This window comes from Limanda limanda, chromosome 18 (genome assembly GCF_963576545.1).
Source record: "Limanda limanda chromosome 18, fLimLim1.1, whole genome shotgun sequence".
Taxonomy (NCBI): Eukaryota; Metazoa; Chordata; class Actinopteri; order Pleuronectiformes; family Pleuronectidae; genus Limanda; species Limanda limanda.
This window is the reverse complement of record NC_083653.1, coordinates 6,296,135-6,310,036: the sequence shown is the minus strand read 5'-3', so window position 1 is coordinate 6,310,036 and position 13,902 is coordinate 6,296,135. Positions and strand designations below refer to the sequence as shown.

Below are 13,902 nucleotides of genomic sequence, written 5' to 3'. Positions count from 1 at the left end.
TGACGGCATGTCGTGCGTGCAGAAACACGCTCGGAGCTGGTTCCTGTGCCCGAGTGGAACAGCGTGTAACAGAGTGCACCTTGGGGGATATCGTGTTGGAGGCTCTTCTTCATGAGGGTGGATGACATATTTTATTGCTTTTTTGAGGGGAATTGGTGAGCGCCAGGTGTCAATCAGCGGCTCCGTGGTGTTGGGCGCGTGCACGCCTCTGGGTTGGCGCTCTTGGGTCTAAATGCTCAGTAATGAGGCGGTGTGAATGGTAATAGCCGTTTATCTGCCCTCCTGCCTCTCACAACTCTCCTCTGGGAGCGTGGCCAAAATATGACAATCTGTCAGTGTTCATGCGGAGAGAGGGAGCAAATTGGATGGAAATTATGGCCTTGGATTTTTTAGGATGCCGTCCAAAAAAGCCCGGGATAAGGTGATTTGAAAGTGAAAACTGGAATGAAGCTCATGGACGTTCAAGGTCCCTCTCTCTCTGTGTCTCTTGCTGTAAACAGTCAATTTCCCCCCCACCCCCACCCCCTCCCTCATCCTCCCTCCTCCCTCCCTCACAACACCGTCCTTGCAGACAAACACCTTCTTCTTCCTTTCCTCTCCTTCTTTCAGCCGCTCTCTTTCTTTCTTCGTGGCAGATTTTAGGATCAGAAATCGGTGTGATTTAAAAAATTGTCTTTGCATCAAAGACTTAAAGACGAGCCTTCAAATTCCACGCGGTGCCCGATGTCTCTTCATATATCAACCACAATCAAAAATGGAAAAAAAAATAAAAACAAGCTGTCACGGCAACACAAGCGTTTTAACTTTACTTTCCCCTAAATAAAGACATGTAAACATCTTATCTGTAAATATAGAAATAACATATCCTATTTCCCTGCAGCGTTAGCATGTGCATTCCTTTTTCCCGTGTGGCACTCGAGTGCAGATACACAAGCAGAGCAGTTATGTATGCAGAAAGATTAATGCAATGCACAAAGAGGTTAAATGACTTAATTTTTTTTCTCCCCTCCACCGGAAATTAATGGCTGTTTGGTGGAGACTGTTAAAATTGATTAATTAGCATTGCATGAATCATTTTGTCAGATCCCCGTACCACATATTGACACATCTCACTGGACCAGAACTCGCGTTAAATAATAAATAATACGTCCAAAGCCTCGTGCAAGCTTGATAAAGTACTTCATTAGAGCGCTCTCTTTACACATCCAGCTCTGATGTGTTTGAGTCTGTCGAGTGCTCCTCCCTCCGAGGATTCTTCATAACGAGCGAATAAAGAGATATCGCGGCGAGAACATACAGCCGCACATTGTCATTTTTAATGCTATATTAAAAAGCATAATCGGGTGTTTATGAAAAGCGGCTCCTGCCTCCGTTAGGAACGCGTGGATTTAAATAATATTTGGTTTCTCTGCAAATCACACGTTCTTTAATTAATCTGTAGATGTGTGTGACATTTAACGCCGCGGCGCCCGGGGCCCGTGAGGAGCCAGGAGGGTATCATTAAATTAAAATGTGGGGAGGGCTGCAGCGTACCAGTGAGTGACCTTCCAGCCCCCCCCCCCCCCCCTCCGACCCTCCTTCCCTCCCTCCAGCCTTCTCTCTGTTTTCCCTCTCTCTCTTCATACCTTGTCGCTCCCCCGCTGCACAGAAGCCTCACTGGGCTCTGGTCGGCTTTTTTCTTTCTTTTTTTCCTGCCGCTGGTTGACCAGGCAACAGTTGTGTGGCGGTGGTTACCAGGGCGACGCCGTTCCGTGTCACCTTGTGATTTCATGAGGGATTGATTGATTGAGGATGGGGGGGGGGGGGGGGGGAGGGAGGTGAAGTAGGTAAAATGGTGGCGCAGGAAGCAGGAGGTGGGAGGGGGTGGTTGATGATGAGAGGGAGGAGTAGGAGGAGGACGGGCAGGGGGGTGGTGGGGGGGGGGGGGTGGATGTTGCGTGTGATGTTTCCTCACACCACCGGCCTCGCATTCATGTGGGCTGGTGTAACATCACAGTGACACTCGGTGCCTTGGGTGAGGCCGAGCGGGGGGGGAACCATGCATAACGAGACGGCCTCTCAACTCTTTTTCTGCCGGCGGCTTCTCGGAGGCGGAGCCACGCAGAACACTAAGCTAATTAGTGGAGTTTGTGGGCGTGACACCGTCAGCCTCCGTCCTCCGTCGACTCTTCAACCAAATCCCTGGAGTCGTTTACAGCTCAAACTGTTTTCCCTCAAACTTCATTATCAGTGTGTGAATGAACGGGAGCGTGCCTATGTTTCCACAGCCCGATGTTCCCACAGCCCTATGTTCCCACAGCCCTATGTTCCCACAGCCCTATGTTCCCACAGCCCTATGTTCCCACAGCCCGATGTTCCCACAGCCCGATGTTCCCACAGCCCAATGTTCCCACAGCCCAATGTTCCCACAGCCCAATGTTCCCACAGCCCTATGTTCCCACAGCCCAATGTTCCCACAGCCCAATGTTCCCACAGCCCAATGTTCCAACAGCGCTATGATCCCACAGTACAATGTTCCCACAGCCCTATGTTCCCAAAGCCCAATGTTCCCACAGCCCTATGTTCCCACATTTCCAATATTCATTACAAAATTAGGCCCTATGTTCCTACAGTTCCCACATTTCTACCTCTGCCTGGTAGTTAAGGGTTCATCATTCCATAGCTGGTGATTTGAAGGAGCTAGCTAGATTCCAAACTCTCTTGAGCTCAACACCGCTAACCCTAACCCTAAACCTGACCCTAACCCTAACCCTAACCCTAAACCTGACCCTAACCCTAACCCTAACCCTAACCCTAACCCTAAACCTGACCCTAACCCTCTCTTGAGCTCAACACTGCTAACCCTAACCCTAATTTTCAGAAAAATCTAGAAATGTGGGAACATAGGTCTGTGGGAACATAGGACTGACCCCGACTCTTCAACCGAATCCCTGAAGTTGTTTACAGCTCAAACTGTTTTCCCTCAAACTTCACTATGTGAATTAACAGCAGTGGAAACAAACCCACAGCCTGTGTTTTTTCGATAGCTCGATTTACAGATTGGATCTTTCTTTTTTGTTATTTTACGCATCTAATCTGATCATTATTCCGTCCCATCTGCGTATAATCATCGCCTGCAGCTAATGCCATATTTGATTTTAATGCTTTGTTGTAATTTGAATTCTTTTAAATCCTCCATTCACTAAACTAAGTGTATACTTGGATTTAATTGAGAGAAAGGGGGGGGGCTGCAGCTATTTTCCTCCATCTACATCGTTTCATTTACGTCTTTATTTCATTGAGCTGTAATTACCACAACAGAGGACGAGACTTTCTCCAGTGTCATCAACACAATTGAAAGTTCTGGTGTAATAGCTCATAATAATGACTCTGTTATTAATAGAGAGCAGATGTTTGGGGCGATGTGTGTTTGTGTGTGTGTGTGTGTGTGTGTGTGTGTGTGTGGTGCGATGAGGCTGCTCCTTTTTTTAATTCACAGTATAAAGAAGCTCGCAACACTAATACGAACTAAATGATTCGGAAAAACACATCATGATACTTCACCTGCTTCCGAATGTGAGTTCTCTCTCTCTCTCTCTCCGTCGTAAGCAGGTTTGCAAACACGCCCTGGAGCGATGACTTTACGTCGGCACAGGACGGTGTAAACTTTCCCAGGATACTGTAAATAACTGCTAATGACAATGATTTAAAAAGCCTGGCCCCTAATGCGAGACTGTAATTGCTTTTCTTCTTCCTCCTCCACACGGATGATTAAAGAGATATATTTCCCTCTCATGTTATAACTAATCCTATAATTCTGTGTACTCTGGTGCATCTTCAGCCGGAGCCATTTCGCCGTGTTCGCATTTAGTTACTGTTTCCCTATAAAGTTGTTATTGGCAGTCTGCCGTCTCCCCCAGCCCCCCCCCCCCCCCCCCCCACGGGACACAAGGGGATTCGTCGATGCACGCGCACGCCGACGTCTCAATTCAGCTAAAATCTGGAGCGTGAAAGCTCTGATCTGCGACACGAAATCATTTCCTACCCCGTTAATTTTGTGACACATTTCACTAATCAAAACAAACCTCCCTGCCTGCAGCCTCGTGCCCGGCGAGAGCCCCCCCCCCTCCGCGGACCTGGCAAGATTTATCTGTAATTTGTGACCGACTTGACGTTTGTGAGCCGTGACGCTGCCGCTCGTGTAAATCTCTCCCGTGAGTCGAGCCCCTGGTTGTTGTTCTGAGACCTAAATCCAGAGCGTGCATGTACAGTATTTTAGACGTGTGAGACATTGATCGTGTTGACTTTGTCGTCAGTGTCGGGATGAATCCGCTCGGTCCCAGTTCGCTTGGGTGCAGAGTTCAATCTGTGTTTGTTCCCCCCCCCCGGGCATCAATACATTAGTCGTTTGGAGCTGATCTGAGCTACTGTGATGTTGAAGCGTGATCGTTTATCCTTTAAGAGAAGAAGAGCCGAATTCGGTTTGCTCAATCAAAGTATTTCTTTAGGAGACAATGAACAGGTTACAGCAAAGCAATGGGCTTCCAGTACATTAGTTGTATTAGAGTGCGCTGAACATCCGGCATCTGTCTATTTTATAGCAGTAGATCTTCGTTCCTCCTCCTCGGAAGTGCGCAGGCGTAATCCATCCTCCGGGCTTTTGGAATACGGAAGTGAACAGGAAGACACTCCCAATGACCCTATAGTTGCTAGGCAACCTGTTTACTTCATAAAAGACCTTGAACCAGCAGATGCAATGTGGGCCAAAGGTGTTTACAATTGGAGAAAAGATTATTATGTTTTCTGCTTCATCAACACAATCCTGACTGTAAACATTCGGCTCCTCGAAACCAAAGCAACATACAAAATTAAGTCAACAACGTCACTCTGTCTGACCTCCTATCAAGACAGCTGTGAGACTGACCATCAATGTGACGCACAGATTTATAATTTGCAGATTAAACCCTAGGAAGGAAAGGTTATTATTAAAATCATTTGTATGAATGCCTAATATCTAGTTAAAACTACCTCTATCTTTATATGGTTGGAATTCTGTCAGCACAGAGAGAAACTAACATTAGAAATCTCAACAGTGACTATTTTAACTTTTTTTATTGTAGTTAAATGTGATATTTTGAAGGTGATCGACAAGTTGTTGCCAAAGCAAGTTTACGCAAAAACAACTGGACGCATTGTTATAAAACTTAGTAGAAGGATCCGGGTTAGGTCCCGGTAAAATTTGGTGCAGATCCAAATAAAGACCTGGATCTAGTAAATTTAAATGTGTTTTTCATAAGGGGTCCTACATGGGGGGGTGCACACTAGTGAGCGTCATTATTACAATGCACTTGTTATGTTAACAGGCTTTAATGTGATTACCTGGTTACATCGTACAAATAATCTCAGCTCGTATAAATAGAGAAATAAAGAAAAATGAAATACAGTAGGGTTCTATTGTTCAGCATCCAAATCATGGTAAAAAGAGCAAATCAAAACTAGCTTTTATGTCTACATAATTATTACAGTCATGAAATGGTTGCTCACAAGCTTTAGAAAGACTGATGTAAACAAATTATTTGCACTTTTAGAAATTATCAATATTCATGTACTTTTTATACAAAATTCTGATTGCTGTTATTTAAATTACTTCTCCAAATGCAATTGCCTGTTGTGCCTGTTAAATAATCTTAGTCCATTACCTCTCAGAACATTAAGGAGTACATTTACTGCAGAACTACAGTGAGTACACTTTGAGTGGATATACCTAAACTCCATTTAGGCTTGAGTTCTGGATACCGTGAGCAGCGAGTGAAGTCCGAGGGGAAAACGAGAGGAAGCAGGTTTGCTGAGAGATGCACAGCGAGAGAGAGAGAGAGAACAGACACCTTGCTGCATTAACAAGGACTGCTGGGAGTCGGGTGGGATCCGCCCACACACACACACACACACACACAGGAGCCCGCGAGGTGGCAGCTACGCTCTCGTTAGAACGTGTTTTACCGCGCATGTTTACATACAAGCGTGTGTTTGGACTGTCCTGTACCGAGCTGCGGAACACGCCGAGCGTTCGTGGTAGGGAAGCACTCGGCTGCCTGTAATCTGATGTCGTATATTCGTTAGAGTAGATAATTTTGGTGTGTGTTCAAAACATAATGACAGGCTTACGTTTTTGATACCTGCCTTCTGGACTCTCAGACATCTTCAGAGAGTCCTCCAGATGTTTACCTTAGAAGTTCTTTACTGTTGCGGGTGGAAATCAAAGGCAGGAGGCGTCGTTCTCAAGTTAAAATTAAGCAGGTTTATTCAGAGGTCACAGGTCAGGAAACTGCGGTGTCTAGCAAATGATCATGCGTGGGCCCAGGCATGGGCCTCCAGTCCTACGCAGTAAGCTGCACAGGAAAAAAGGCACTTACACAAAGTCCGTACATAGCTTATATATTGATACTGGGCATGACAGAGGTTCTTCTTGGATTGGGATCAGTCGGATCTCGTCGGGTCGTCCTCCTGGCGTGTATGTAAAGTGTGTGTATGTGTGTGAACAGTGGTGTATTGTCAATATTACCTTTTCGAAATGATCCTTGACTTTGGGAATGACCTCTGACCAGCTAATGGATGGGTGTAGAAGGAATGTTCTTGACCAATGTGTCTTCATGTTCGGAAACAAAAACATGTCTTTCTTTAGTCAGAAATCCCAGGGGGGACGGCATTTACCTGAAGTCATGGGCGGAACCAATCTCTCTATATATACTGTGTGTCCGACCCCTGGAAGTCAGACTTCACTTTTGGCGTGTGATTTCTCCGGGTATACCATGCTGCCCGTCCTGACCTGCAAATCTTCTGTGTAATAAACATATTATACAAACAAGAACGAGGTCCGCTGAGTTTCCTACATCATCTCCAACTTCAACAACCACATCGACCTCTCGGCTGCCCAGAATATACCATACTAACAATAGAGGGAGAATCCCGACTCATGGATCCCTCTCCCTGCGAGCTGCATCCCTACAACATGTCCTCCCCATCAGGGTCCTCAGCACGAGTGTGGAGCCAAATGTGGTGCTCCCCAGTCGCTGTGGTGTTGAATAGAGGACTCTAATTTAGCCTGATAAATATCACTGCACCAATGAACTCCACTGGATATTAGATCCGGCATTTAGGGAGTTCTTTTATTTGTTTGCGGCCGACTTCAGTCTTCAGCCTGCAGCTTAAATACGATCCTGCAGCATTCAGTGAACTCATCTCCAATATCCATACGAAGCAGATCTGTGCAGCGGATTCTGTTTGGATGCAACAACCAATACATCAGCCTGACTGTGATTATTGCAGAGTTACCGCAGATATATTAGTATCGACATTTCAACCAATTAGTGAGAAGGAGTCGAGGTAGAGAAATGCCCCCGAACCTCGGTTCAGAAGCAGCGTTTTCTAAAGAGCATTTACAAGTTTACTTTTTATCTTTCAACCACAACACCCGGGCTAACACACGTTTTCCACATCTTCTCTTCTCATTCATGCTTGAACTGTCCATCAATAAAGGCGAAAATCCTCAAAATATATCTTTAAAAACCTTCAGAAATATCCCTCTCAGTATATATTTTGGTTACAAAGCAAATTCTGGTTTATAAATCAGATACAGTTTGGTCAAATGTCTCTTATACGGTATCAATGCAACCTGCTCTCCAGCTCTTTTTGCAGCTACATAGAACCTCGTGTCGTTTTGATGAAGCATTTGATACAGGACATGAAGAGGGAACAGAACGAGCTCCACACACATGCACCGGGTCGGTGGCGTCCATTACGCCGATGTGATCTCACTCCGTCTGATCCCAGTTGGCAGAGGAGCGAGCCTTTTAAAGACAGCAACTGTGTAGAGCAGACACTCGCTGCCCTGTGCCGGGCACCACCAGCTGGGCTTGGCACAGCATCAACGTTATTAGCACCACTGCTCCCTCGGTCCACAGAAGCCTTTTGTGGGCGAGAGCAGGCGGAGGGAGCGGAGGTATTTAAAAGGAGAGATATATTATCCTTTGTCTTTTTAAGCACGTTTCACTTTAATGTGGCTTTAATTTATTATCTTTATATACTAAAAAAGAAAACAGGGGATATTCAGTACAATACAAATGGGTTAAAACAACAAAAAAAACACAAATATCCTCCTGCAGGTCACATGCGACAGACATTCCTCGACAGAATAATGCAAGCAGGCGCCTGCTGATGTTATATAGGACAATAAAAGCCTGTGCAATCAGGGACTACAACCATCATCAGATCACTATCACACAATCAGCCCCTGGAGACGGGAGCAGGCAGCGGGGGGGGGCCGAGTGTCATGGTCACACCGGTGCTCAGGGACATTGGCTGGCCTTGGGGTCTTTAGGCAAGCTGTCATCCTTTGAGAGGCGGCTCCTCCCACCTATACGCACATATACTGTACAGAATGTATAGAGAAAGAACAAGAACAGTATATATATAATCAGGTGCAGAGATTGTACTTTATACTCCACTTTATTTAGTATCTAATTTCCCCAAAAAGTATGAAAGATGATGTGTTATTTGAAAAAGAGAAAATCTGCACACCTAGGGTTCCCGTGAAAGGATTTATTTGCCAGTGACGTTTCCAGCACCAGGCTTTTTTTCCTTAGACTTCTGATAAAAAGTCTTAAATCACCACAATCCCCTTCGAACAAATCACGTCCGAGTAGATATCATATCATATTTTTGCGTGTGCATTGTCGTGACCCACAAACGAAAATATCTCTAGAGAAATGCGTTACAAAAAGCACGTCTCTTTGTTTGCACACTTGGAAAACAAAGAGGATTTCACGCTGTATTGTCGCCCAATTCTCATGAAATATAAGATAAACAAAAAGATGTTCCGGCTCCACTTTTTTTTTAATTGGTAGCATCGGTCTATGTTGGGTTTGTGGAGTGGCGCCCTGTGTGCCCACTGTTCAGGAGCACCCCCGATGTAATTAACACTCCCTGTGTTGTTTACACTATAAATCAAGTGCGGACTCCCTCCATAGCGCCTGCATCCTCTCCACCAGATGGTAGCGAGATGCAAAGGACTGTTTAGCCGTCACAACACACTCCTCTCTCCTCCTCCTCCTCCTCCACTCCGAAGCGTCCGGCGCTAACCGCTGGTCGCCCGCCGACGAAGCCGAGCTCTTAAGTGACTCCCCGTTTAATCACAACTCGTGTCTTGGCTTGTTTTCAAGGGGTTTTGAGTCGTGAAAGCTTTGTTGCTGTGGAAAATATCGGACATAAGTAATGAAAACCCTGTGGAGTGGGCACCTACTAGCCTCTTTAGCTAGACCTGGCTGGAGGCTGATTAAATATGAGGAAAGGCCATCATGTTAAACAGCCACTTAATCAGAGGTAGGCTAGGCAGCGTGGTGCTAATTAGGCCGGACTCTGAAGTGGACAGTGCTGCCAACAGCATGCTGCTGCCTGAAGGCTCTGGTGGGACGCCACTGCTCGGGAGGATTCACCGCCTCTACTTTGACAAGTGTCGTATTGGTCGCTCCTCGTGTGCAGCGCCCAACAGTAACAGTCTGTGACATTTTCAGCCACACTAGTAGCATCGCTCCGGGGGATCGCAGCGTCCGTTTGTCCACCGCTTCAGTCCAGGCCACAGACTGGATGTAAAGATGGACGACGTGTCCCCACTTCCTCCCACCAGCCAGACATTAAGCCAAAATGTCCTGGATACGATTGGTACCATCTTGCTCATTGGGAGCCAAAGTGTGGGCTAATTGGAAAATGTTTCAACCATTAATCATGGTATTTCACCCCTCGTTTTTATGCATTAATTAACTCATCGGAACAAAACTTACTGAATAAATTAGCACTTGAATAAATTAGTGGGATAGGAACTATGTAAAATGACAGAAACCATGTTCGAGATGATGTCTTCATCCACAGTCTGTGATCCGGACGTAAATATCTCCACTATTACGTATTCATGGCCTCCAGAGGATGAATGCACTGACTCTATTGAATCCCCCGACCTCTCCACTTGCGTGACCTTGAGGTTCACAGTTAAGTTTCAATTGAAATACATGTACAACTGTAAAAATTGTCATGAAATGTACACACGTGCACATATTCACCTCAGGATGAACTGTAGTAACTCTGGTTGATGTTTCAGTGATGAGCAGCTCAGATTTCAAATCTTGCCAATCAGACATTCACTCAAACATGAGTTTAGGTTCAGTAACTTGCCCAAGGACACTTTGGCAGGTGGAATGGGGGAAACTGGGGTTGAACCACCAGCCCTCAACTAAAAGGTGAAAATGTTGTGAAAAGAACAGTGTGAGGTCAGAGCGGAGGTTTTTGTTTCAACGTTAAAGCTTCTGTCAGTATTTGATAAGAGAAAGACAACATCAATACTGAATAAATGTATATTCACATCCATCAAACAGACTTTAACTCACTCTCTCATCACTCCCACAGGAACATTTCTTTTTAACTATAGAATTCTCTGCTGTGTAGTTCTTTATCCCTCTTCAAATCTACAATAGAGCCATGAATGTGCTTTCACATAAATCCATAAATCAATGGATCCGTTACCCAGGGGTCCTCATCGTGAGAAAGCCGGTTCTTACTTCCTTTCCCTGTGACAAAAACCTAATTTTAAAAAATGCAACGGGGCTGCTCTGTTGCCTCAGCATGTGGAAATGCAATGTGAGAAAGGGATTAAACCTCCGACGCACAAAAGAAAGAGTAGAAATGACAGTGACGGCGCTGGCAAAGCCTCCACATATACCCACGGCTCAGTGAAATGCTGGAGAGAGCAACCCGGGGGAAGAAGAAGGAGGAGGTAAGATGCTAAAAGAGAGACAAAGAGGAAAAGAAGGGAAGGAGAGACGGAAGTGAGCTGGAGGTGAACAGGCCGTCAGAGAGGAGGGGACAGAGAGAGACGGAGGGAGAGTTGGAGACAGAGAGAGATGACACTAGGAGCCCCGGTCACCTGAGGGCTTTCTCTTCCTCCGCCCGTTCGCCCCTCTCTCTGTTAGGAGGCCTGAAACAGCCGTAATGTGGCCCATGAATCACATGTGTCACATTTCACTGTTTCTCAACTCTTTTTATTTTATTACTGGAGTGAAACTTCCCAACACACTCACACGGTTTGGTCACCGAGGGCCTCAAGTAGCCACCGTCACCAGGAACACTGGGTTCCATTTTACATTAAGGGTAAATGAGCCAATTTAAACAGAGAAAGAGGGATAGAACGAATCCAGACAATAAAAGTAGAGAAGCTAGATATGAGTCAATTGGAGACAATGACGTTTTTAGACACCGTGAACATGTGCATCCCAGTCATATTTGCTTGTTATCACCACCATGGTTAGATTTTCTACCCCATCCGTTTGAGTGTTGGTTGCTTTGTTTGTTTGTTTGTTTGTTTGCAGCAAAAACGACTGAACAGATTCTCATGACACTCGGTGGAGGGATGGGACTTGTGCCAAGAAAGAACCCATTCAATTTTTGGCACGGATCTGAATAAATCCTGGAAATGTATTATTCACTTTCTTTAAGTTTGTTTTTTTGACATTTTCACCAATTTCTCAGAGGAAAAAAATGCATGGGTCTTGATGAGAAAGATCACGCATATTCCAGGGACTGATATCTGTGAGTGTTTGGTGCGGCTTGATTGGATTGTTCTGGACAGGAGCCATTCAGGTTCAATATATGTGAGTGTAATATTGTAGAATACAGACTGGGAACCTTCTTCCGTCCACTAGAAAACTAAATTTGCCTAAAAGCATCACAAACTAACATGTTACATCCCCTGGTTTAATCTATTTGACTGGCCCTTACTCCACAGAAAGGGGACAGTTATTTCACCCTGGTTCCAGTCCTTATGCTAAGCTAACGGTCCGTGTCCCTCATGAAAATTTCATCTCGGCAGATAACGCTAATAATTAGCTTGGTGCGGGTTGAATCTCAATAAAGCAGAAATTATGATTTAATGGTGTATATTTCTTACGTGGAAATCTGCTTTCGACGAGTGAAGGTTAAATTGCAAAAAAATCATGAAGTTTAAAAAAAAATGCAACAATTTAGCTGACAGCGTAATACTACGACAGCGATACGTGCGCTGCGCTGACCGTGTGCGGTGAATCGGCACAAATACACATAAACTATGGAATGAAATGAATAATTACCTCCCTCTTCTATCAAATCATCAAACCCCCCGAGGGCCTGTCTGTGATCTGAGGGCTGAGACTTCACGCTCGGAGAAAACAATGAGCTTCTCTCTCTCTCTCTCTCTCTCCCCCCTGATGACATTGTGACTCTGCTGCTGCTGGCGATGCTGCCAGTGTGTGTGTGTGTGTGTGTGTGTGTGTGTGTGTGTGTGTGTTTGTGTTTGTTGTTGCCCTGTGCCTGGCAGCAGCAATCCAGCCATGTGTGGTGAATAACAGGTCAGTGTTGATCTTATTAGGGCTAATCAGATGTATGTGATACGTACAAACAGTGGAGCTCCACTGTACACAAGCAGCCGCAGCACACGTCCATCTCCAGAAGGGTAGTGGGGCGTGAATGCGTGTGCGTGTGCGTGTGTGTGTGCGTGTGTGTGTGTGTGTGATGAGTGGGATGAGTGATTGAGAAGAGGTGAGAAGAGAAAGAGAGACGTCGTTTGTCAGGGTGCTACGTTATCAGAGGAGTTATGGAATTATGCACAGGAGGAGAGCTGCTGTGAATACTGATGCCGTAAAAGAAATGAATATTTTTGTGTACACACACACACACTCACACAGACAGACACACACACACTCACACAGACAGACACACACACACAGACAGACACGCACACGCAGCAGCCACAGCTCAGTAGAGTTTGCAGCTCACCTGCTCTAAAGGAGGAAACCGCAGGCAGATACGTCAAATGAGGCAGAAGCCTCTGGGAAGTCGGCAAAGTTGAGTTTTGTCACTGTGTGTTTTTTTGTGTACACACCACATCCTGCTAATTGGTTCCGGCATGTGTGTTGATATATGCTGCTCACGTAGCGCGTTCACGAGAGAGAGAGAGAGAGAGAGAAATGGAAAGATGAACTGAGATATCAAGGCCTGGAAAAGAAAGATGTAAAGTGTGGGGGGGAGGCGGGGATGTGAGTCATTTGGCGAAGGACAGGGTCATCTACGAGTAGGTCTAGTGAAGCGGGGGGGGGATTGTGTGATTTTGAATGATTACGTGGGTGTTGGAGTGGGAGAGAGAGGGAGAGAGAGAGGTGAGGCAGCAGAGGTTCTGGGCATCTTGTTTGAAACCTTCCATCTCTGTCCGAGTTTCCCCTCCCCGTGGTTGAAGATTGGTTTCGCATTAAGCACTTAAAAGAAAAACACCCCACAGGACCTGAGCTCGGCTGAGAAATAAAAACCGCGATCGCTCTCAGATTGTTTTGAATTGAGCGCAATCTGCCGGTGGTGTGAGCCGTCACGTCAACTCCTCACATCTCTCCTCTCTTCCAGCAACCACCCCGTGTTTTTTTTTTTGCTTCCATCACGAGGGGATTTTTCAGGAATTGTTCTGCACCAAAGGCGAGTCGGGAAAAAAGATCTTTACCGCATAAATCATCCGAGCCGGAGCGATGTTTGATATATCACGGCGGGCAAAAGTTAAAAGATGGGGGAAATATTTCCAGGAAGGGTTGTTGAGTCGGCGGTGGGGGAGCTAACAGAATGACATAAATCATTCAAACAAAGAGGCTCATGGGGGATTCAGGGGAGTGTTTTGGCCTCGGAGTGCAAACACAGGAGCAACTCAGATGTGTTTGCACTGTACGACATCTATTAAACTGTTTCTCCTCCTCCTCCTCCTCAAATATATACGCATCCATCTTTGTGTTACAACAAACTAATTCCTGTCTCTAATGTCGCCCAGATTGATCCTGTAGTAAACATATTAACTGTCAGTGTTGT

The 13,902-nt window shown here is 45.7% G+C and overlaps 1 protein-coding gene across 3 annotated transcripts in view; it reads left to right on the top strand.

Annotated features, from left to right (window-relative positions):
- Positions 1–13,902, top strand: part of LOC133024027 (glutamate receptor ionotropic, kainate 2-like) — a 61,522-nt gene that overhangs the window by 26,084 nt on the left and 21,536 nt on the right. The window lies entirely within an intron of this gene.